Source organism: Sceloporus undulatus, chromosome 6, assembly GCF_019175285.1.
Source record: "Sceloporus undulatus isolate JIND9_A2432 ecotype Alabama chromosome 6, SceUnd_v1.1, whole genome shotgun sequence".
NCBI classification, from domain to species: domain Eukaryota; kingdom Metazoa; phylum Chordata; class Lepidosauria; order Squamata; family Phrynosomatidae; genus Sceloporus; species Sceloporus undulatus.
The window spans coordinates 125,891,706-125,915,687 of record NC_056527.1 but is presented as its reverse complement, the minus strand read 5'-3'; the positions used below and the strand labels follow the sequence as shown (position 1 = coordinate 125,915,687).

The 23,982-nt window shown below is 40.0% G+C and overlaps 1 protein-coding gene and 1 pseudogene across 3 annotated transcripts in view; both read left to right on the top strand.

Moving 5' to 3' along the window:
- The window catches only part of LRRTM4 (leucine rich repeat transmembrane neuronal 4), a 242,142-nt gene that overhangs the window by 61,915 nt on the left and 156,245 nt on the right, over window positions 1-23,982 (top strand). The gene's annotated exons all lie outside the window — the stretch shown is intronic.
- LOC121935736 lies at window positions 21,858-22,241 on the top strand (annotated as a pseudogene).

Sequence of the window (23,982 nt, the reverse complement as noted above, 5' to 3'; positions counted from 1 at the left end):
GTACTTGAGGTGGCAAACAACTGAAGTGTAAAGAAACAGTATAGCAATTGCAGCTATCTCTCCTTTCTATTCGTTTTTTTTAAAACAAAATATGACTAGTGGATAACAAATAATAGCCATCAAGGACCTAACCTAAACAATGAGAAAATCATGATAAATAGAGTTCCCATATCTTGGATCAAACATTGGACTTCATCGTATGGGCCCTGGGGTACGAGCCCAGCGTGGAATGGAAGGGGGCAGTTAGGGAATCTAATGGGGATATCATCTATTTAATGCATGCCAGAATGCCGCCAATGCTGCCGGAAGTCTCCGTTGCATTCCCCATCCGTCCCCCAGAGGCCGATTTTCAGGAACTGAAAACTATATAATTATAATATCCATCGCAGATGACATGACTTGAAACATATCTTCACTCCATCCCATTTAAATTCACCAACATGAGTATACCATCTCCTCATGTATGATGGACCAAGCTCTGACAGAGATGAATGAGAATATTGTTTTACTTCATTTTTTCAATCAAAATTATCAAAATATGTGAAAGAATATGTGAAAGAAAATGTAACTGATTTGCCTGTCCCTAGCTCATTTATCATCTCTGTCTTATCTGATATCATATTCCTCCACAACCTCAGAATTGACCATTAGCCTTGCTTGGCATAAATAGGCAGCTTAAAATCAAAATAAGCATCATCTGGGTCTCCCTGGTAACCTGCAATGCTGAACTGGTGCTTCCCACAGGCTGGCAGGCAGCTGATCTGTCAAAGATTTCAGCTTAGCACATTGCAGCAGTTCTTCTCTCTCCTTACTGCCTGTCAGCAGAGTATGCATAGTTAAAGAGGGAATGCAAAATAAAAATATACCTGTAACGCAGCTTAATAAGAGCCCCTCTTGTTTTAAATGATGCCCAAGGATATTGTGGCTGGCAAAAAAAACAAAAACAAAAACAAAAAAAAACAGCACACAAACCCAAGCTGGCGAAGCTGCAAAAGAAGAGTGATGCCACAAAAACTTGGTGAATGAAAAGAGTATGTGGCACAATGGAGTCCATTAAAAGCCTTATAGGGGTGTAGAAATGCCAGCTCAACTCCATCTCCAAGGCAACTCTATAACTTACAACAGGGTGAGCAGAAGTTAAGGTCTGAATATACGCTGATATATCTCTGAGTGAATAGCAGGATTGGCAAGGGTTTCTTGCTAGTGTTTAAAAATAGCATCATCAAAATGACTCCCCTTTCCTTTATACTAAGTATAAAACTAGATATTAAGGGGTGTGAACATTCCCTATAATTAACATGTTGTCCTTCTCACTGTCTTATTCTCTTAACAATCAGGAATTGGGACTGGACTAGACATCCCTCAAGGTCCCTTCCATCTCTATGATTCTAAGCTCTTTCTAAGAGGAGATCTTCAAACTTTGCCAATGCAAATGACACCACTTTTGATATTTCCTAAATTAAGGAAGTAGGATGTAAGTTGGTAGTTGGTGACTGTAGCAGAAATAACAGCAGTCTTAAGGATGAATGGATGTGAAAGAATCCGAGTGGATGTCTTTTCATTACTTGTTTTAGGTTCAGGATCAAAGATGTCTGTAGATCCAAACAAGGAACAGAATAATTCCTTATACTGTGTCAGACTCTTAACTTCAGGATTGTCAGATTAACATGTAAGTGCCTCTCCAGAGTTTCATATGAGGAGCCTTCCCATATTTTCTCATAGGTGACAAGGATGGAAACTGGGATCTTGTGAATGTAAAACATGTGTTGTATTATTGGGCTATGGCCCTTTCTTAAAGAAGGGCTATGCAAATGAGAACTAGTGGTCAGAGTACTAAACTGAAGACTTGGCAAACCAGCTTCTATTCCTCACTGAGCTATGGAAATCTCTTGAGAAGTAACTGAAACCTAACTCTAGCTCACAGTTTGACTGTAGCATAAATATCATTTTTGAACATAAAATGCCATGAATGCTGCTTAATTTCAACCACCCTCTTCAACAGACTATCCAGATTGTTAACATGACTGAATGTGCCTTTAGTTGCAGCTGTTGTATAACTGGATCTATTCTGAGATTAAATGTTCTGTCAAAGGTTCCTTGTTTCTGTTCTTTTTTAAATAGGGAATTGCCACAATCACTTGATTAACTGCTTCCAAAAGAAGCTGCTCATAAGAGTCATATCCAGGATGCATTGATTCTGTTGGGCAGAGAAATATTCAGCACATGCCCAGAGACTCCGAAAACCCCACCAAAAACTATGGATGCCGGCCATGAAAGCCTTTGACTCCACATTCAAATTAAGAATTCTCCACTCAGTTAACCGATCAGTCTTTGTAGCTATTCCCTTATTGCTGTATTTCCAGTTCTTCAATGTGCCCAAACGGAAATAAATCAACCGTCAACAAACAAGGTGCATGAAGAGTGAGTGAAGTTGATATGTTGATAAGGTTGGAAAGAAAAGGGAGATGCAGATCAGTGGCAAACTGAATTGAAAAAGTAGTTTACTCTTTTATATTTATTGTTTTATGTACAGAGCTGTGCAAATCCACAGCACTATATAAATAAAGAATAATAATAATAGTAAGATGAGATCAATCTTTATAGGTCAGCCATATCCAATCTGACTTATAGTACTCCTTTCTAAGTGTTCACAGATTTACTGTTGAATGATCTGTTCTAGAGCCTTTTCTGTTGTTGTCATTAAACTGGCTGGTTGGTAGTTGCTCAGGCTCTCATTCCTCCCTTTTTGAAGATGGGGACATCATTCACCATCCTAAAATCTGCAGGGACCTCTTCAGTTTTCCAAGAATTCTCAAAGATGATTAACAATGACTCCAAGATTACATCTGCAAGTTCCTTTAGTACTCTTGAGTGCAATTCATCTGGCCCTGAAGACCTGAATTAATTTAGAGTAGCTAGTTATTCCTTTACTTTATCTGTTCTGGGCTCCAAGCCCCTTTGTAGGGCACAGTTTTCCTTGTAGGAGAAAACTTAGACAAATAATGTGTTTAACATGTAAAGTTGAACAGTCCTGCTTTCTCTCTGACCCCTGTTACCACTTCACCATCTTCTCTATTTAGTGGTCCTACCATTTCCTTGGTCTTCCTCTTGGTCGGAAAATAGGGAAACAAACAAACAAACAAACAAACAAACAAAAACACACTTTTGATTATTTTTAACCTCTCTAGCCAGCCTGTGCTTATTATATTTGTTGATTCTGTAAGTTTTGATAACAAGGCTTTTGTATTATATTTGAACATGTTTCGATGAAGTTTAACTTCTTTGCTTGGGATATAGCTTTTACTACAACATAAAAGGCACATCGTGTACAGTTTTTAAGAGTAGTGGAACCATAGCCTAGTTTAGAATATTCATATTCCTTAAATGAATACTGTCTAAAATGTCCTTAGCCAATACAGCTGTAAATAGGCTGGGATATGGTAACTTAAAGATTTGCTTGTTCCCATATAAAAATGGCCAGTTGCTGAGATCTGCAGCAGATATACACTTGGCAATGTTGCCTCCATGTTGCCAGAAGAGAATGAGAAATATTTTTTTTTGGATGAACATGTCCATTGAAATGAGGATTTATTTTGCATCTCTGGAGATTTGTGAACAGAATGGAATGCATCTTACCATGGAAACAGGTATATCTGCAAACCTTGAGATGCATTCCACAGGGAAACATATCTTAACCCATGCATGAATTTTTGTAAAGAAAAATGTGGATGAGTATGCTTTAGTCAACACAAAGGGCCTAATAGAAAAATGTTTAATTTTAATAAATATGCGTGCTAAAAAAATCAACAAATTATACTGGTATTTGGAGGGTGGAGAGCATCAAAACCTCGTACAGAAATAAGATTGGAATGAGAATGCTAATCAAATATTACAAAACGCACTGAAAACCAAAATGATGCTGCTAGCTGCTGGCGTTTCTATTGTATCAGGTAAAGGCTGTTCTCTTTCTGTTGTTGTTGTTGTTGTTGTTGTTGTTATTGTTGTGTTTTCAAGCCAAATTTGACTTATGTTGATGCAGTCATAAAGTTTTCTCAGTATAATTTCATCAAAGGAGGGATGGAATTACCTTCTTTTAAAGCTGAGAGGCCTGGGTTTGTCCTGTCTGGAACACATGGGCCATTTCCCCCTGAGCCACGATCAGCCAGTTTGCTCACCAGTCTAGTGGTCCCAGACTGATCCCAGCCCCAAAGGGTCTGAATCAGGTCCCAAATGACCTGCTATTTGCTGCAGAGTTTTCAAGAAGTGAAGACCTCAGCCTGAATGACATACGATTGTTTCTAAAGCAATTCTTAACAAGAACAACAACAACAACAAAGCAGGATTAAAAATTATATACAAATTTGAATCAGATGAACCTTCTCAGTAATGAAGAAGTCACTACGATGGTTTAGGCACAGTAGTGCCATCAGACCCAGATGGTGGGACAGAGCTCGACTTTCCTAGTACTATATTGGCACAGAAGCATATGTGGCTGCATTTCCTTTTGTAGTTAGCCTAATATATACATATTCATGAACAAAAAGATATATGTTAAGATAAGCACAAAAGGAGGTTCAGCCACATATGTATTTTTGACAAAATATATGCCTTTTGTATGCAGATTTCCATAACTCAGAGAATGACTTTAGATGCATTCCTTTTATTGGTAAGGATGGAAAGAATATTCAAAAAGAATACTCCTGCATAATACACACACACACACACACACACACACACACACACACACCTCTGCTTGATATGTAAACTGCATAAAAGAAATATATAAAAGCAAATGGAAGTAATGTGACTGGAACAAGCATCACCCAAATTGGGTGATCAAATTATTTCCATGGAGTAGGTGCAAATTCAGGCTTCAAAAGGAGAATAGGTTTTGTGGATACATTGAGGGTAAGGATCTAAAGAAATCTTGCCACCAGGAATCTATGTTGTTCTAAGTGAGATTGGTTATCTTGGCAGGTTGAGATAATACCTCAAGGATTTCCAACCTCTTGAGCAAACTCACCTCCAATACAAGATGACTGATGTGTCAGTTTTTCTCACTGCAGTTTCTGCAATTTGCACACAATATGCCTTGCATAAAATGCCTGTCTCCGAACAAATCTAGAGTCTTTGTGGAACTAAGCACACATAAAGAAAAAGCAGGCAGTACAAGAAAGGCCGATTGATTGCAATATTGCAACATTGGTTGCAAAGACACAAGCAACCCTTTCTTTGTGTGTACGTGCCTTTATGTCACTTTTTGAGTTATGATGACCCTATGAAATTCACAGGGTGCTTATTTATTGCATGTACCCACTACACTGTCTGTTGAATCCTAACTTCATTGCTGGATGTCTTTGTAGCATCTGAAGGCACCAGATTAGCCTTAGCCTGGAAATGTGAACTGAAAGAATATTCACTGTTATTAGTGTTCAGGTTGAAAAATTAGTTTCATAACAATTGGAAATCAGCAGTGAGAAGAATAATAGACTCATGCAGATTTTGCACAATTTTCCTCTGTATTCAGTGTCCTAATTGTGGAACAGGATGGAATTATTCTGCAGAGGATAACAAGTATTTTCTTGCACACATGCATGCCACACACACATACACACTTGAGTAAAAATATGGGGATAATATAATGGAGGAATATTCATTTTATCCAACAGGAGAAGTACTTTAATTTTCCATCTTCACATGCAAAGACAAAATAGTCTTTTTGGTATGCAGCTTAATGGAAAAGGTAAAGTTTTTGGTATTGGTTACCCCTGCCATCAGAATAGAGCCATCTCTATATTTCATTATATATTTTATCACTATCTTTTCATATTGAAGTTTTTGACTAATGTCATGGGTAGGTATGGATGGAGACTTTCTTGGACTCGCCAATCTTGACAAGGTTAGCATTTCCACACTGCCGGAGACTTGTTGCAAGACAATGAGCAACTTGCGTTAATAATTCAGAGTTCAGAAAGAGGCACAAGGTGTTTCCAGAAAACAAAGGACACACAAAATTATGTGCAGATTCTAAAACATAAATGATTAAAATATACATGGCTGGAAAACTATGCAGAAACATGGTCAAGTCACTGGGAGAAAGCTGTGTAAATTAGAGAAACTATAAAAATTAATGTGCACAAACTAGGAAAATCTTTCTACAGATTACAGCATGGAAAGAAAACATAGAGACTCACAAACTAATACGAAGCAATGATAGGAAGAGAAATAACACATCTGTCAAGGGTATGGCTCATAAGAGCTGTAGGAGTGTGTGTGTATGTTTGTGTGTATGTGTATGAACTTGAGTGAACATGGAAAGCTCTTAACTTGGGGGTGTTAAATCCAAAAGGAGTTTTGTTGTTAATTAACTATTATTAAAGTACACACTAGGGGATCTAATCCATGCTTGTGTTGAATGTGAGAACAGGAAGCTGCAAAGGAATATTGTTGCCACTGAGAAGGCAGAGACATTTTCTGTGAGTCTCAAGAGAGCTTTTGTATTTGCAAGAACAATTTGTGCACAAATTGCATGAAATGTGCAAATTGCATAGCTAAATGACAAGTAAGTGCTGCTTGGTTGCATGGACTTTTAAAAATCAGAGGCATTCACAGAGTGTTTGCATTTTTTGATCAGTCAGCCAATTCTTCTGTGCTTATGTTCTATGTGTGTGTGTGTGTGTGTGTGTGTGCGTGTGTGTGTACACCTGCTTTGGTTCACAAAAGGAAAAGACAGTAGTTTGGCACAGAAATGTCTCTGCAAAAAGTATGAAACCTTCCAAAGCAAAGAACACTTCTTCTTGTCCTGTTCTTTTGCTGAAGGGACAAACTGTTATGGATGGTGACAATTTGTTGATGAGAACAAGAGATCCTGGAAACAGTCTTACACACATTAAGCCCATGCAATCCAGAGGCCATTAGTCTAAAAGGGCAGGGTTTATCACCTACTCTTCAGTGACTTTGACTGAGCAGTCAGGAAAATGCAGTAATGGATACTTAAATGGACCAGACATAGAACAGTACAGGAGGGAATATCCCATGCATTTCATGGTGAGTACCTCTTGGCATCTGTAGGGTGAAAGAAGTATCTCCAGACTTGTCCTTTTGTTTCATGGCCTGAGGAGGAGGGAAATGAACCTGTTTGGGGAACCCCATAGGACACATTCACCCAGTTCTTGGGGGGCTGTTGATCTGCATTGCTCTCCATCACAAACAGCTATTGCAAAATGAAACCAGAGACATTGGACTTGTGACAGGGAGGAGTTGGCTTGCCTATAATAACATAATGAGGGGAGCCCAGTATGACCCATGCCGCCATCGCACATACACACACCACACCCACATATCCTTACTGCAGAAGATTGTTGTACATTTGTAATAAAAGTATAGCATGAACATCTGGTTCTTGCCACTTTTTCCAGCTGTGTATGCGATGGAGTTGTGCAAAAATTGTCTGCTGAATTTCGAAAATGATCAGCTGCATTTAAGGCTTGGCCTGGCGAAGGCTGAGTAGCTAACTACAAAGTGCTCCTATTGCTGCTGTGTATCTTGCCTTTTCCTCAATGTGTGTCACATCATGGGCAAGGTGTTAATTTTTATCTCCATTATAGATAGTGCTGGTACCAATTTTCACCTGGAATTTCCTCTGAATGGGCACTTAGCTAATAGAGGATGCCATCCTGTTTTGCTGCAAAGGAACCATTGAGGGAGATGGAATGAACTAGACAGAATGAGATGATGGAACTTGCTAATTATCATGGTTGGGGTAGTGAAGTGCAGCGGTGGTTCAGAAAAGGTAATAATTGTAGGTCTTTCTGTATCTGTGAGCTGGAAAAAATGTACCCTAGAATTGCATTAAGTGAGGGAGTGAATGGCTGAAAGCTTGATGATGCGACAAGCAAAAGTCCACTGATGGCACAGATGTATTCAAATAATTCAAAGCAGAAGTTTCACAGATGTGTGTCCAGCTTTCTGCTTAATCCTTTGCCTTCTACATTTGAAATATGCAGAAAAACTGGAAATTCTCCTGTTTAGTTTTTCTTTCTTTCTTGTTAGGAAGTTAATTGTATTATTTACTGCATGATGCTGTCTAGATACTGTGAGGAAGGCTGAACATTCATTTTATGTCCTTTGCCACAAGTTCTTACGGACATGCCACATAGGATGCATCTACACAGAAGAAACAATGGTGTCTGACACCAGTTTAAGTGATATAGCTCCATCCTATAATGTGGCTTTACAGGGTCTTTAGGCTTCTCTGACAAAAAGAGTGCCGGTGCCTCACAAAACTACACATCCCAGTATTCTATAGGATGGAGCCATAGCAGTTAAAGTGGTGTCAAACTACATTATTTCTACAGTGCAGATGCGCCCTTACCTTTACCACTATATCAGGACTCTAGATTTAGTGACCAGTTGACATCTACTGTACATACTCATGTATAAGACTAGAAATTTTAGTCAAAAAATTGACCCCCCAAAAAACTGAATTGACTTATCTACAGGTCAATGTAAGTATTTTACTTTAACTCTTATATATAAAAAGGGAAGCATCCTCTGGTGAAAGGCCAGTGTATAATCTGTCCTGGAAGCACTGACCCTTCTCTGCTCTTTCCTACATCAAGTCTTTAGGTTGAGCACAAACAGTTATACCTGCTCAATTTTATGAGTTCTTTTGGATTGTTTTATTTTGCTTCATCCTTTAGATCCTTTGTTACATACCCTTAAGTTTTATCACCCACAAGTAATATCAAAATCCATAATTTTGTCCCCCAGACAAGCCTCGATTTATACATGAGGTTAACTTATACTCAGACATATACAGTATTTTTTATCCCAATCTTTTGTTGCCATATAAGAACTGCTGCATCCCCAAATTGACTTGATTGTGTACTAAGATCATGGTCATAAGATCAAATCATGGTTTGGATCCAAACTGTGTCTAGCACAAATAATGGATTAGCATGATATCATAGCTGAGTCTTATTAAGGATGACAGTATCTCCTTTTTTATCTGCCTAAGGCTGCTGTCACACTGCAGAAATGAACTAGTTTGACACCACTTTAATTGTTTGCCACATGATTCAGTGCTATGGAATTCTGGGAAATGTAGGTTTGGGAGACATTTAGCCTTCTTTCTCAGAGAGATCTGGTGCCACAACAAACTATACTTCCCAGAATTCCATGGGATTGTGCCATGTCAGTTAAAGTGAGGTCAACTTGGATTGTTTCACTGCCCTGTGTCCCTGGTCCCCACATAACCAAGAAGAGAAGTGTCCTCTGCCTGCATTGACATCCCTATAGCCCATCTTAACGGACCAGAGAAGTAACATCTGACACAAAACATAGCACCATGACTCTAACATTGTCACATTTCCTCTGCTATACATTTTGGCTGGATGAAGAAACCAAGGAAGTTTTGTAAGCTTGCATGGTGTATTTTGTGCATTTCAATTTGCCCAGTAAAGATATCACTGTTTTGTAGTTTTGCTGTATTTTGCTGCATGGCCAACACAGCTACACCAGAACATGTTTCCTCGATTTTATTGAGTTTTGCCAACTCCCTCCCATTTGCTTTCTCTTCTATTCTTTTTTTGCATCAAATCATCAGATGTTATGTTGTCCTATCATACGGAACTTCATTTAACTTTATCACATCTTTCAGAATATGTGCACTTATTTGTTCAGTTTCCTTAATTTACAGAACTTTTCCCTGTTGACCAAAATGTGCCTATGTTTTCCCACCTAGTTTAGCTTGTTTCCAGTTACTCAGAAGCACACTGTAAGCATCACAAATGGGCAAGTGTTCCTGGAGTAATGCACATTTTCTCCTAACAAGCCTCAGGAGGTGCAAAAGTACAACTTCCATCACAACTGTTGAGCCCAAAGAAACTCTCACCATCTCTAAGTTATATTATAGCAATACCATTGCATATATTGCAGAAATCTGAGAGTTGACCTATTATGCTTGATTCCCATTTGGTGATGACTGCAGCATGCTATGGATGGAAACCGAACAAGTCACATCTCATAGCTCCACTGTGTTAGAACAAATGCAAGGCCAGGCACCCACTTAACAGCAGGCGCTTTAGATGAGCAAATCAGGACACTTTTGGGGAGGAAAAGTAGAAGAGAAGCCTGGCATATACGGTGAGTTAGGGGAAAGGAAACAGCATGTATTTAAATAGATTGTACAGTATGCTTCCATTTCGGCACAGTGGGTGCTGCAAGATCCTGCTCAGAATATAAAACCGTAGCTTATACCAGCATGTCTGCCTGTGAATATATGTCTTTTGGTGCTAGTGCCTTGCTGCTTGGAAACTGCTCTATTTGGGGGAGAAAGTCTTGGGTTAATTACTATCCAGAAATAGCACTGAAGTTGTTTGGCAAGGGCTTTGCGGAGAAACATGAAGGATTCAGAAGTAAATGTAGTTATTTTGTTGTTGCCAATGTTGCTAGTGTTTTAAATAGAGTGTCCTAAATGTACGTACAGTTTTGCTTTCTTCTTTCTCTGTGAATCCATAAGCATAGCATATACTGGAGCTGTTAGCTTGGATTGTAGAAAGGGAGACAAACACACATGCTGTTTTTGTTGGTTTTCCAGAGCTGTTGTTTGACTACAGTTACATCAAGTATTTTATTCCAGGATGAAGATTGTTTAATGAAGAACTTAATTTAGTATACACTATACAAACATAGACTAATCATAGAAAAGTGCCTTTTGCAAGGTCAGGCTGTTGCTGTGTCTAACTCCAAACTTTGGCCTGCTCCTTCTCTCTAGAATCTCAGGTAACCTTTCCCATCAGTGGTTCTGTTTTTGTTATGTGACTTCAAGTTGACTCCAATTTATGGTGAACTTATCACATGGAGTTCATGATAAGATTTATTTGGAGGCGTTTTGTTGTTGCCTCTTTGTAAGTTGAGAGAGTATAACATGCTCAATGTCTGAGCAGGATTTATAGTTCAATTAGTGTTATAGGCTCTGATCAACATGGGGTGAAAATCTTAATTAAACATCAACATGGTTGATTCAAACCCAGGCTTTTAAAAGGTAAGTACTCAATGCCTTGACTCCGTATGGATGAAGCGGTCATTTCTGCCCAAAAGCCAATGCCCAAATCCCCTCCCTTTAGCAAATAAGGAAAAGCTGAAGACTGTGGACCGAAATCCAGATGCTTCTTTTACAACCCTTGATTTAGTCTGGGAAGGACGGCTCCATCATATGTTTAGTTAAAATTCTAGACCATTCAGTCCTAATGCCTTGTCGAATAGCAGGAGGTAAATTCTTGAACAGCATGCCCAGTTGCTGCTGAGGACAGTGCAGAGGGGATGCCATTGTTTATGGTAAGTTTGCCCTCTTAAATGAGGACCTGCTGTTAATGAGGCAATGTTAGAGGAGAACTTCATTAGTCATTGCAATTCTTGTCATGGCTCAGAGCAGAGCTGGGATTAGGGAACCAGTATTAAACATCCTCAATTGCAATACATTGGGATACACAGGAAAATGTGTACACAGCACTATTCACTTACTGGAAATCCTCATTGCCAATGACTTCACCAGTATGTAGACATCTAATCCCTCCTTGTTCATCTCATGACCTGTTCTTCATGTAAACTAACAATCTCTGTACCAATTTCCCTATGTATACTAATTTACTATTTAGGAGAAAGGAACTAGCCCAATCATCTCTGAGTAATCCTTGCCTAGGAAAACTCAATAGAGTCATAGTTAAATACTGTAAATCACTGGCATTCTACTTTAAGCCATTCCACGAATCTGTTTTATGCCTTCATTAGTTCAAACCACACCTCAGTAGATGCAATATGCATATTATATGATGCCTTAGTGTCCATGTGCATGCGTTTACATGGATGCCAAGCAAAACCTGAAACATTTGTACACAGTTCCAGAGATCCTAGATAGACAGTTGAAATATGAACAATAATTCACACAGATAAGAAGAAGATAGAGGGAGAGAAAGAGAGAAAGGTAAAATGAATGAATGAAAAATGGATCCTCCCAAAAGATAAAAACATAGCCAATGATTTAAAACAGCTTTAAAGGGCTAAAAGTGTTAAGCTTACTCTTCCAGGATGGTTAGCCATCCTCCAATAATTTATTCAGAAGAGATTTATCCAGTAGCTCTGGCTGCTCTGGGAGCCTAAGAATACCTGGAATACTGGGGATGGTGGATGAAAGAAAAAGTCAATAACTGATATGCTTCAGATTGCTTGACATTTTCCAAACACTAATAAAAAACACTTTGATGATATTAACTGGAAGTGTTTACTCTTTATTGGCAAGCATAGTGTCTACTTTTTATTGGAATATCTAGTCGGGGAGAATAAGACAAAATTGAGAATTTTGCACTGTGTCTTTCTGGTATTCACACATCCTGAATTGTTTAGGAAAATAATTCTATAAAGAAATACATACTTTTGGTGCATTCCCACAAGGCCACATCTGTAGCACCAATCTCTCACAGATCTTAATGACAGACCAGTATCTAGGGTGCTACAATTTGTCTATCCTATTCTATAATCTCATACAAAATTCTGTTCTGGATTATACCCTACAAATATTGGAGGATGTGCAAATACTGGGCAAAACTTGCTCAGAAATATTCATTTTCTCCAGCAGAAGGAGAATACTATGGGAATTGTTCATATCCAGGAACAGCATAGTCAAAGATTTGCATCCCTGTTTCTTATCCATCACCCCCATTACCTCTGTAGTCATTGACAAGAACAGTTATTCCACTGGAGGAAAACTATGCAAGTCCTTTTCTTAATATGTCTATATAGGTTTTGCTTTAACAGAGTAAAATGATATGAAAAGAAGGAAGAAAAGAAGGTTAAATGTTTAAGAAGAGCGCTTGGAGTATCCACAAGAGGGCCGCTCACCCCCTTCATTGGCCTTGGTCCTGTAACAGGAATAACAAAAAGAAGTGTTAATGGTGCCTCTAAAGAGCTGAGAATAACCTCGAGGCCTTAATGGCATTTTGCTGGGAGGTCATGAAAATGCAGTCAGAGAACTGCAGACACAGCACCCCTAGCAAAGTAGATGGAATGTGTCTTCCTAATGAATGAATAGATTTTAAATGTGTAATTAAAAGGTTTTATGTTGTTTTTATTGCTTTGCAATGTTTTCCTGTCATTAGGTCAGTTGTATAGCAAGGAGTACATTCTGGGGGCTAAGAATAGCCATTTTGCAGCAAGGAAGCCATTAAATAACATGTGGCCATCAAAGAAAAAACAGTAAAAAGAGCAGAGAAGAGGTTCTCTTCCTGGCCATATGATATCACAATCGTTGCAGCTAGCATGCATAAACTAGCACTAGGAAGCTGACCCCAGAATAGATCACCCAGTGGCATTAACAGATTTGAACGGTAAAGTGTATGAGCAGCATTTTTAAATCACACAAAAATGTGTCTTGTTTTTATTCTGCAAACATGCCCACTATTCGAGTCTGAAAAACACCTGTCGTTGTAATATTCACTTTGGCACACATGCTAGTCCAGTTTCTGATTCGTTTTGCTTCTAGTTTCTACCCAAATGTGATATGACCTGAGCATGAAGAAGCAATGCAGGAGTATAGACTTCCATGTACCACAGGGTTGGAAAGAAAATTAATAAATATCTATTTTATAAAAATAGTGGTAAAATTGAAACAGTGCCAATTCTTACCAGAAATCGGAAAACACATCAGGATGTTTATTCCATGCAAAACAATGTCATTAGTGATTTGTTAGTGAAGGTTTTGCACAGAGGTTATTCTCCCTGTACAGAGCAAGACACTCTTTCATTCTCAGCTGTCATCTCAAATGCTGAGACTGATACTGAGATGTGCCATATTCCCTCATTTAGACCAGCTGTGCCAGGCAGGTATCGCAGCACAAGTCACCAGGGAGGGGGTGACAGCTAAGTGACAGAACACCTGTTTTGCATAATACAATCCCTTGTTATCCCGACTCAGAAACATCAGTTGATAGTAAGGACCTGAGGCCTGTCAATCAGTCTTTGGGCCAAGGTGGGCTACACACAACCAAAAGGAGTCAAGTACTCCCTATCAATCAGTTCTCCAGTACCTGCTGTGGCCACCATAGCAATGATGCTGAAACTGACAGCTGTTGTTGCTGCTGCTGCCGAGGAAACACACTTTTGCCAAAACGCAATGGGAAAGATTCCTTACCCTTTATTCCAGAAAGGAAGGAGTTTAAGCCTTGCATAACAACAAGCTCCCATGGTAGAGGTGGGAGCTCTGGCTCCATCCTTTACATAAAGAACCATGGACATTTGCTGCCAAATTTTGGTGGCAAAATCAGCTGTTTCCATGAATTTTCAATGGTGACAGTGGATCTCAATGGATTTTGCAGAATCTTATGTGGCTTCCATTGCCCCCAAACATTTCTCACCCTTGAATAGATCACAAATTGTATTTACAACAGAACGATTCCCAGGAATGATTTTCTAACAGGCAATAATAGCAGTAGCAAGTACGTTTCTATACTACTTATCAGTGCACTTAAGCACTCCTTAAGCGGTTTATAATGTATAAGCCAATTGCCCCCAACAAGCTGGGTGCTTTTTCCAACCTCAGAAGGATGCAAGGCTCAGTCGACCCTGAGACTGGTTTTAAACACACAACCTTGTGGTTTGTGAGCAAGTGGCTGCAGGACAGGCATTTAACCACTGCGTCACCAGGGCTCTTAAGAAATCAAGAACTGCTAATTTAATCTGTTTTGATTACTGATTAACATTGAAGAATGGTGCTGAAATATACAAGGGATTTGTAGTACCGCAACTCAACTTCAGTCATTTCAATTTATATCCCATGTGTTTTCAGCTATGTGAAAGTGAATGTGATTTCATGTGTTCTGAAGTCTGAAAGAAAAGTACACTTAAGATATGGGATACGTGGACAGAAATATTAATAGATAGGGTTGAAAAACCATTAATACTGAATGAACTGCCCCCCCTCCTTTATTTTCACTTTCTTTTAATTACAGATTTGGCTGTTAAAAAGTTTGAGGAGATGCATGTGTGAACAAACCTGAAGAGGACATTAATTATAATCTCTCTGCATGCTATCCCTTTGTAATGAAGACTAGATAATTATAATTTCTCTTGATCAGGAATTTCAAAGAGATTCAAAATCAACACAGCAAGAGAGAGAGACAGTGTTTTACTGTAAAACAAATGGGCTGTTTTCTCATGACCATGGCTTTCAGTTGGCATGGAATAACTTCCAATTAATACTTTTTTTCCCCCCTTAAAGGCCCACCAATATCCTATTTCAGCTACTTGTTACATCTGCAAAACTAAGGGGCTTTCTATACAGCCCTTTGGGACGTCCGGAGGACGTCCCATTTTAAAAAAGGGGCGTCTCTTATAGACGCCCCTGTGCCTAGTACGGACTCCGTCCGTACAAGATGGCGCCGGCCCTTCTACATGGCCGGCGCCATCTTTACGTACTGGACGCATAGCGTCCAGACATGTCGTGCCACTTGTGACGTAGCGAGCGCGCCCCTGGCGCCTCGCTACGTCGCAAACGCGACTTGAAAAGAAGCTCCATTTTGGAGCTTCTTTTTTCGGTCTGCGCGGGAGTCGGGCCGTCTGAAGGCTCCGGCTCCCCCGCGGACCTACTGGCGGCGGTCTGTACCCCGCCTAACTAACATTTCATGGCCTGACTCCTCCACACAATCATATCCTTAAGAGTCAGCATCTAGATTGGGTGAAGGAGATCCATTCAGCTTGTGACTGGGGCACCAGAAGGGTGGCATTTCCACCCCTTCTCACTGGAAAGCAAAGCTGTGACAAAGACCTGTGATGGTGTCTTGCTTTGGATTACCACAGTCTCACTTGCTAGTGGGAAGAGGATGGAAATGTCATCCTCCTTGTATCCCAGTTGGAACCTGCATGGGCCTCCTTTACCTGATTCAGCTGCTGGTTCTGAACCTTGGCTGGCATTTTTAAGTTTATAGTAAGGCTGAAAACCTGTCTGCATGGGCCAGATAAACCACCCTCCTCTTTGTTGGGAAGACCGGATGGTTCATGTCCTAAACCTCAATTCTGGTGGGACCAGACCAGATGATAGCTAGAGTATACCCTTCCAAATACATATTTGAGTATCTCACCTAATATTCATGATCTTCCAGGAAGATCTGAAGTCCTCCATTCTGATGCCAGGCAGTTGTATGAAATGTGTCCTGCTCTGACAGTTGACATGTTTGAGTATAGTGAGTGTACAATGTAAGAGTAAATAATCTTTTGTATTTAATGTGTGATTCTACCTCCAGGGCTGGATTTCTACTTGATTTCATCAGATCCTTACATGACCAACCTGTTAACCATGGTTGCATTCCTTTCTGAAGTTTTACAGGATCTTAATATGGATCATGCCTGTGGTGCATGTCATTTTCATAACCATCCAGAACAAATTTGGGAGAAATACTGGGGAAACCCTCCAACTCATCTTGCCCAACATCCGCACCTGTTCTTAAATGTCTTGGACTAGATCCTTCCAGAACAGAAAACCATTTGTGCAATTTTCATCAAAGTTTTCCATGAATAAAACAAAGTTAGCAATATTTTCCCCTAATGTTTTAAAATCAAAAAGTTAAAGGCTGGCAGCAAAAAAAGAGAAAAGAAAACATTACCACAAACCTGTCTCTATTCATTTGCAGTTATGAAAGGCATTGTTCTCTAAGATAGAGGGGAAGCTTTCATCCATTTGTTGACATTCAGTGATTGACAAGGAACACAGATTAAGGTCTACATTCAATTGCTAATCTCAGGAAGAGTAACTCTATTAAATCAGTTCCTGAAAAGTAAGTTAGCACTCATGGAAATCAGTTTAATTCAGTGGATCTAATCTAGTTGGTTTAGTAATTGGTCTGACTCCTTAATTCTCATTCAGACTGTCCAACTGGTTTCCTTTCTAAACCACCAAATTAGGGGCCAAACTGAATCTTGTAGTTGGTACAGACTCCTGCTTTTCAAACCATATCTGTGGGTTCTTTCAAGGAATTTGCCTGACTGTTGTGGACAATAAGATGCTGGAAGAGACCAGATAGCAGAAGTTTCTTTATATTCTGACTGGTTATATTCTCTTCTGGCATGTCAAGTGTAGGAATGGAGCTCTGTCTACTGATGCATGTGGATAACGCAGACCAGAATACAAAATACTGTTGTCTTGAAATACACTAGACATTTTTGGGTCCCCTCCCCTGTTTCCTTACTGTTTCAATATTATCTTCAGTTTTATATTTTTAATAAGGCATACCAATAAGGCATGCCAAGGGCAACCATGGAAACAAGAGATGCTCACCCTCCTTTTCCTTATTCATGAGAGGTTGTAATTTCAAAGCAATGGGCTAGTTACCTTTCTTGCTGGTGCAGTCACTCCATTGATTGGCAGAGCAGCCGATTTTTGTGCATATGCATGATCCCTGAGGTTGGATTTTGATTAAAGTGATGCTCAGATCAGATTAAAAGGAAATTCTGCCAAGGTTTCACACTGCAGAAGCTTATGTACATGCAGACCTCGGTCAGAAAAGGGGACAGAAATCATTTTTGCAGTGCTCATATAAATCTGAATAACTTTCCTTTGATAGCCAGGGCACAAATCTAAGGATTCTGCTTCCCATCTCTACTGGTGTAGCTTCACGTAAATTAAAAGAAGCATGTTCACAGAACCATGAAGTTACAATGTGCGTGGGAAATCACAGCAGAATCTCAGTGGTGTGATATGTATAAGAAATTTGTTCCTGGATCCAGGATAGTATTTCAGGGGAAAAAACCTGGTAGATTCATAGACTAATAATAGACTGCAAGATCTTGGGAAGAAAGGGAACCTGCTAGAGATTGTATGTAGAAAAGCATACAGAAAAGGGAGCAGTCCTTGCTTTTCCTATCTCTTCATTTGGGTGGACAGTTGAAGGCACACCTGTTCCAGTGGGTTTCTGATCCTAGGACACTGTCATACTGTGAATTGTCTAACTAGTGTGTATAAGTCAAGTATAAGTGTGTTTTCAAATTGTGATTTCACTGTTCTTGATGTTGGATGTTTTATGGTACAGTTTTATGCATGCTGTGAGTCACTCTAAATGCAGCTTTGTGGAAAATTGGTACTATTATTTATTTATTTTAAAAAACCCTCTTTGTAATAAATTATAAACTGAAGGCACAATCCATATCCTTTAAAAAAACGCACAGCTGAAGACTTTGTGCATCTCCTCCTTAAATGTGAGGTTAGTGGAGACAACAGGAAGGTACCTGACATTCTTTCCAGACCTATCATTCCAAACCTATCATTCATCTTTCAATAGCTTTACAGGGTCTGCCTTCTTGGTATTGGGAGAAAAGGTGAAACGGATCTTTCAGTTTACCTACTTCTGTTGCAAGTGCAGCCTTTGATGTATGCCTCTTGTGTAAAATAATAATTCCATTCTATGTTACGGCTTAAAATATGTATGATTCTTCAAGGCGATTCAGTGGCCTGTAGTGATGTGCTTTTGATCTGCAGACACTCCACTGAAATAATAATAGAATCCTGGTTACTGTAAAGCTGTGGAAGAGCCAATGGATGTAGCTTTGCCACGTAAAGCTGCAAATAATGAAGCCAGAGACTTGGAGGTTAAGCCAAGGTGCACAGAGACTGGCGATGCGGGACAGTAATTAGAGTCCAATGGGAGGTTAGGTAGGACCCCTATGGTTATTCTTAACTAATGATCACAGGTCTACTAAAATATCAGGTGGACATGTAAGAGTATCCCTTTAAATTTTAATTTCCATTCTAAGGCTGTAACTACATGGTAGAATTAATGCAGTTTGACACTGCTTTAACTGCCATGGCTCAATGCTACAGAATTCTGGGATTTGTAGTTTGGTGAGATGTTTAGCTTTCTCTGTCAGAGAGCTCTGGCGCCACAACAAACTGCCAATCCCAGGATTCCACAGGATGCAGCTATGTCAGATAATGCAGTCTCAAACTGAATTAATTCTGTAGCGTGGAAGCAGCCTAAAACAAAAAGACTGCAGACGTCATGAGTGAGATACTAAGAACAAATATGAAATTAGGCAAAAGTAGTCCCCGAGAGATGAGAAAAAAATGTGTAGGCCCAACTATTCCCCAGCTCTGCTCAACTTTAGAATCAAGGTGGGGTTTATTGCATTCAGTGCCATCAATTACTTGCTGATGGACAGTCTTAACTTCAGAAACCCCAGTATCAATCTTTCCATAAATGCACTAGTAGGTTGAATCAGTGTGTTCCATGTTCATTGTTCCATTTCCTTTCATGCGTTCTGTTCTGTATGGTACTTGCATGCAATGGTGCTATCTATAAAGGGAGAGTTGCCCCGTTTGTAGTCTGTAAATCAACGAGAACAAATTTTCTCTGAGCTGATGTACAAACACGTCAGCCGGACTGCATACAGCCAACAGCGGCAGATCAAAGTGAGACCTCTTTTTGATAGTCAGGCAATTGATTTGCAAACCTGCCTTTCTAGTGGATGTGAAGATGAGGAGAGAGAGAAAAAACTTTGCAGACTTAGGAAAAGTACAGTCTTTGAAAAGTAAAGATGCCATTTGTGTCCTGCAGGGGGCCTCTTTTCTATTTGTTTGTTTGTTTGTTTTGATTATTTGTTTATATGCCATCTTTCTCCCAGAGTGAGGCCCAAGGAAGGTCTCAAAGAAAGTCAATTAAAAAAATGTTTAAAAAAATTCAGAACTCTCACATTAAAAAGTGTAAAATTATTTAAAAGACTTGCAAAACACACATCCCCATAAGCAGCTTCTCTGCTTTTACATTAAAACAAAAAGCTTAAACAAAAAGGTATTTGCTTGGCAGCAAAAGGAAAGCAGGGAGGGGGACAGCCTAGTCCTGTGCAGAAAGGTGTTCCAGGGAATGGGAGCAGCCACCAAGAAGGCTCTTTTTTGTGTCCTCAACAAGCAAGGTGACGGGACCAAGAGAAAGCCTTCCCCTGAAGATATTGAGTTCTGGTAGTTCATATGGGGAAATACACGCCTGTTACAGACTGCCAAAATAAAGCTGCTTTGGGTCTCTTTGGAGATATGCTATTTAAATGATGCATGAGTCCTAAGAGTCCAGAGGTCGCGCCAAAGCCACACTCCATTCCTAAGCACTGGAGTGAAGCTTTGGTGCAGCTTCTGGATTCTTAGGATGCATGCATCATTTAAACAGCATACTTCCAAAGAGACCCGAAGCAGCTTTATTTTGGCAGTCTGTAACAGGCCACAATCTCTCAAATAGTCTGCACCTAAGCCTTATAGAGTTTTATGGGTCATTATTAACATTTTGCATTGTGCACAGAATAGCCAGTAATGCTGTTTTAACAAGGGAGTTAGATGTTATCTGTAACTGGTCCCCAGTCAGCATTCTGGCCACAGCGTTTTGGACCCACTGAAGTGTCCAGTTCCTAAAGACAGCCCCATGCAGAGAGTGCTACAGTAATCCACATGGGATGTAGTCAAGGCATGATCTGATGTCTAAAGGAGTGGGAATAGCTGGTGCAGCAGTTTTAGCTGTGCAAATACAGTCTTGGCTATTGAGTAGAGTTTAGGGAACTTATTGCACACACTTTTGTCTCCATTCTAGGCACAGGCAGGGAACACGTGCAGCTGAGTGAAAATGGAGTTTATCGCATGCTAAACTGTACTCAAGGCATCCCCATGCCATCGCCAACCCTAACCTCCCCGGAGGTGCGTGAATTTAGCCCAGCCAGAAAGCTTTCTTGCTCAGCCAGAATCTTTCTGGCTGAGCAAAATTCACATGCCTCACCCGGCTCGGGGATGGGTTAACGTCGGCAATGGCATGGGGATGCCTCGAAGACAGTTTAGCATGCGATAAAATCCATTTTCACTTGGCCATGTGTGCCCAAGCCGGATACAAAAGTGTGTGTGATAAACTCCTAAGAGAATCCCATCAAGCTTCCTTGATCTGCATTTCAAATGACTAGGAGCACCTCTGTCGTCTTGGGGATGGATGGATGGATGGATGGATGGACAGACAGATAGATTTTATTTGGTCAATGGCCAGCAAAATAGACCACTGCACTCCACCTACATGCTTCCCCCCAACCTTGGTTGCTGTCATACAGAGAACGTAGGTTTACCAAACTGGAAGAGGGTATCCCATCTCCCCAACTTCATCCAGCCAGGTCTCTGTAATACAAACCTGGTTGACATACTCAACCAGGATCAAGTTTGGAATCAAGGATGTTTATCCATTTACAGATCTGACATTTTGTTCTTGTTGCTCTTGCTTCTCAAAATGCAAGGAAGTTGGAATGGCTTTCTTGGCTGGCCTGCAACTTAAAATATAAATAAAGTAAAAGGAACAAGACCTACAGGTGACATTTTTTAACAGTATTTAAAATGTGCTGATGGCTGCTTTATTGTCCATTAGAAATTTCCAGCTAGGAAATTAATTCCATAATCAGCTTATACTATGCTAAGTAGGTGAAATTACTATGCTTGAAGTGAGTGGGAAATGTGGGGATCTCAGGTGGGAGGTATTGCTTGGGGGGATGAGGGGGATACCTGCCTGTGTGCATGTGTGTGTTTTTAAAACTCTTCGTAGGGTAGTTCCCATGTACTCTCAGGCAATTCTTTTTCTATCAAGCTGATTGACAAAGGGTAGGAAAAAGGTGGAACACATACTGAATCCATCTCTACTGAGAAGAACAGGAGAAAAATTGTATGTACCATAAAATCATATAACAGGTTTGGAAGTAGATCCCTATTTCCTTCCTGCTTGGGCCTGTGGCAGCCACCCTGAATGGCCCTTCCTGGCATTCCCCGCATAGCAAACTGGGCTGGGGTCTGCTCACCTGCCGCCATGGCATTCACATTTGCCACCTTCTGCTACATGCTAGCCCTCCTCCTCACCACCGCTCTCATCTTCTTCACCATCTGGCACATTATAGACTGACTACAAGAATACCAAGAGACCTCCATGCATTTTTCTGTGTTATGTTTCTGTGTGCAACAGGGTGGCTCATGCTTGAACTAAATATGCCATTATTGGCTTACCACATATGGAGGTATATGAGTAGGCCTGTGATGAGTGGACCAGGACTCTGTGACTCAACAGCCATTATGAATGCAGACATTTTAGCATATTGCCAGAAAGGGATGGTGTCAACTAGCATTTAATCTTCTATTCATTTTTCTTTTTCTTTTCTACCTATATGGCATGGTGTATGTTTTGGTGAGCTCTTAAATGGTGATTGTCTGGCAGACCTGGTTCCAGCAATGTGCATGCAGAAAAGCCACAAAAGAAAGGATTATTTTAGAAGAATCTGGCATCAAGATTTAGCTCTGGAATCTAGTGATCACAGTTTCAGGAAGGGAGAAATGGCAAGACTTCATTTGGCCTACATTTCAAAGTCAGCTGACCAGGGAAGAAAAGGAGGAAAAAATGTCCCTTTTAAAGACCTTCATCCTCAGCTTCATATAACAGCTCCAAACCTGTTATATGATGGATCTAGGAAGGCTTGATGGGGGCTGCATGGTCTTAAAGAATTAGAATTCAAAAGGAATATATTTTTGTCCTCAGTTATCTATCCCTGATCATGTAGTTTTACCTCCAGATTGTCTCTGTATGCAAAAATTACTGCCTTTTCCAATGGTCCAGATTCATGCTGCCTGGTAAATTCTGGAGGCTGGAGTCCAGAATCAATGTAAGCTCCATTGAGTTCAACAGGGATTACTCCTAGGAAAATATCTATAGGATTGCAATATTAGACAACATTTATGTAGCCAATAGCTCTTAGCTTGAATTTCAGAGGTTATTGGTGTCATGCATTGGCAGAAGCTGTTTCATCCTATGCCATCAAGTCAAGTTTTCCACAAGCTAATATGGTCTTTTAGCCGTTGCTTTTATTTACGTTTGGTTCTTTTTTTCTTGCTGGCCTTAAGTAGGCTTATAAAAACACATGTCCTCTTTACCCTCTCTTATTCTGGTGCCTTGAGCATCAGAGCCATGTGCCTTAATATCCACCCAAGCAATAGAGGGAGGGGAGGGGAAGAGATACTATTCATTTGCAGTTCTATTCGCGGAAGCTACAGTTACCAATTCAAATCTGGAGAAGAAAGATAATTGCAATAGCTGATTGCCAGACATCCTCCCATATTGACTCACAGGGCAAAGAAGGAGAGAGAAAGAGAAGCTGAAATTATAGCCCAACTCTCTCAGGAATATTAATGTAATAGTTTTAACACGATCCTCCTTGTTTTTTATCAAGAAAAGTTAATAAAAAAGGCATGGCTCTGGTAATTCTGTGAGATATTACATTTCCCTTCCATTAATTACAACGCAGTGTTCACTTTGTGAACTAATGAAACTTTTACACCTTTGGGGGGAGGAATGCAAGAGAGTGATCTCCTGCTGGGCTGCGAAAGCCCCTCGCAGAATGTAATTTTGTTTCCTAAAACTTTCATGTACGATATTCTGAAAATATTGCTTCGATAAAACAATATTTCACATTCAGAGTTGGTAGAAGTGAACTTCCTTCATCATTCATACTTAGCTTGTATTACAGCTTGTCTTCAAACATCTGGATGGTTAATGATGCTTCCCCATCTCAATATCTGCCAAGAAGAGGTTTCCAAACTAAAAATGTCATTACATGTTAATCTAGTGCCATAAAAGTAGAGAAAGATAACCTGGTTAAACAAATGGCACACCGATATGATGGATTTTCAACATTTGTCTATACACAACGGATTGAACAGTCAGTGTGCATGTGTAGAAAAGTATGTTGAACATTTAGATTCAGTCCCTAGTGACATCCCTTTGCACAACCACAGACGTCAAGTAATCATTTCCCATAACTGTCTCTCACATTGGTTTTAAGGACTTTTGAGGCATTCCTCCTTAAGAGCACAACTTCATCTGGGGGATTCCTTACATGAACATTTTGCCTCGTGTCCTACTATAACTTGTAATTGAGGGGTTAAGT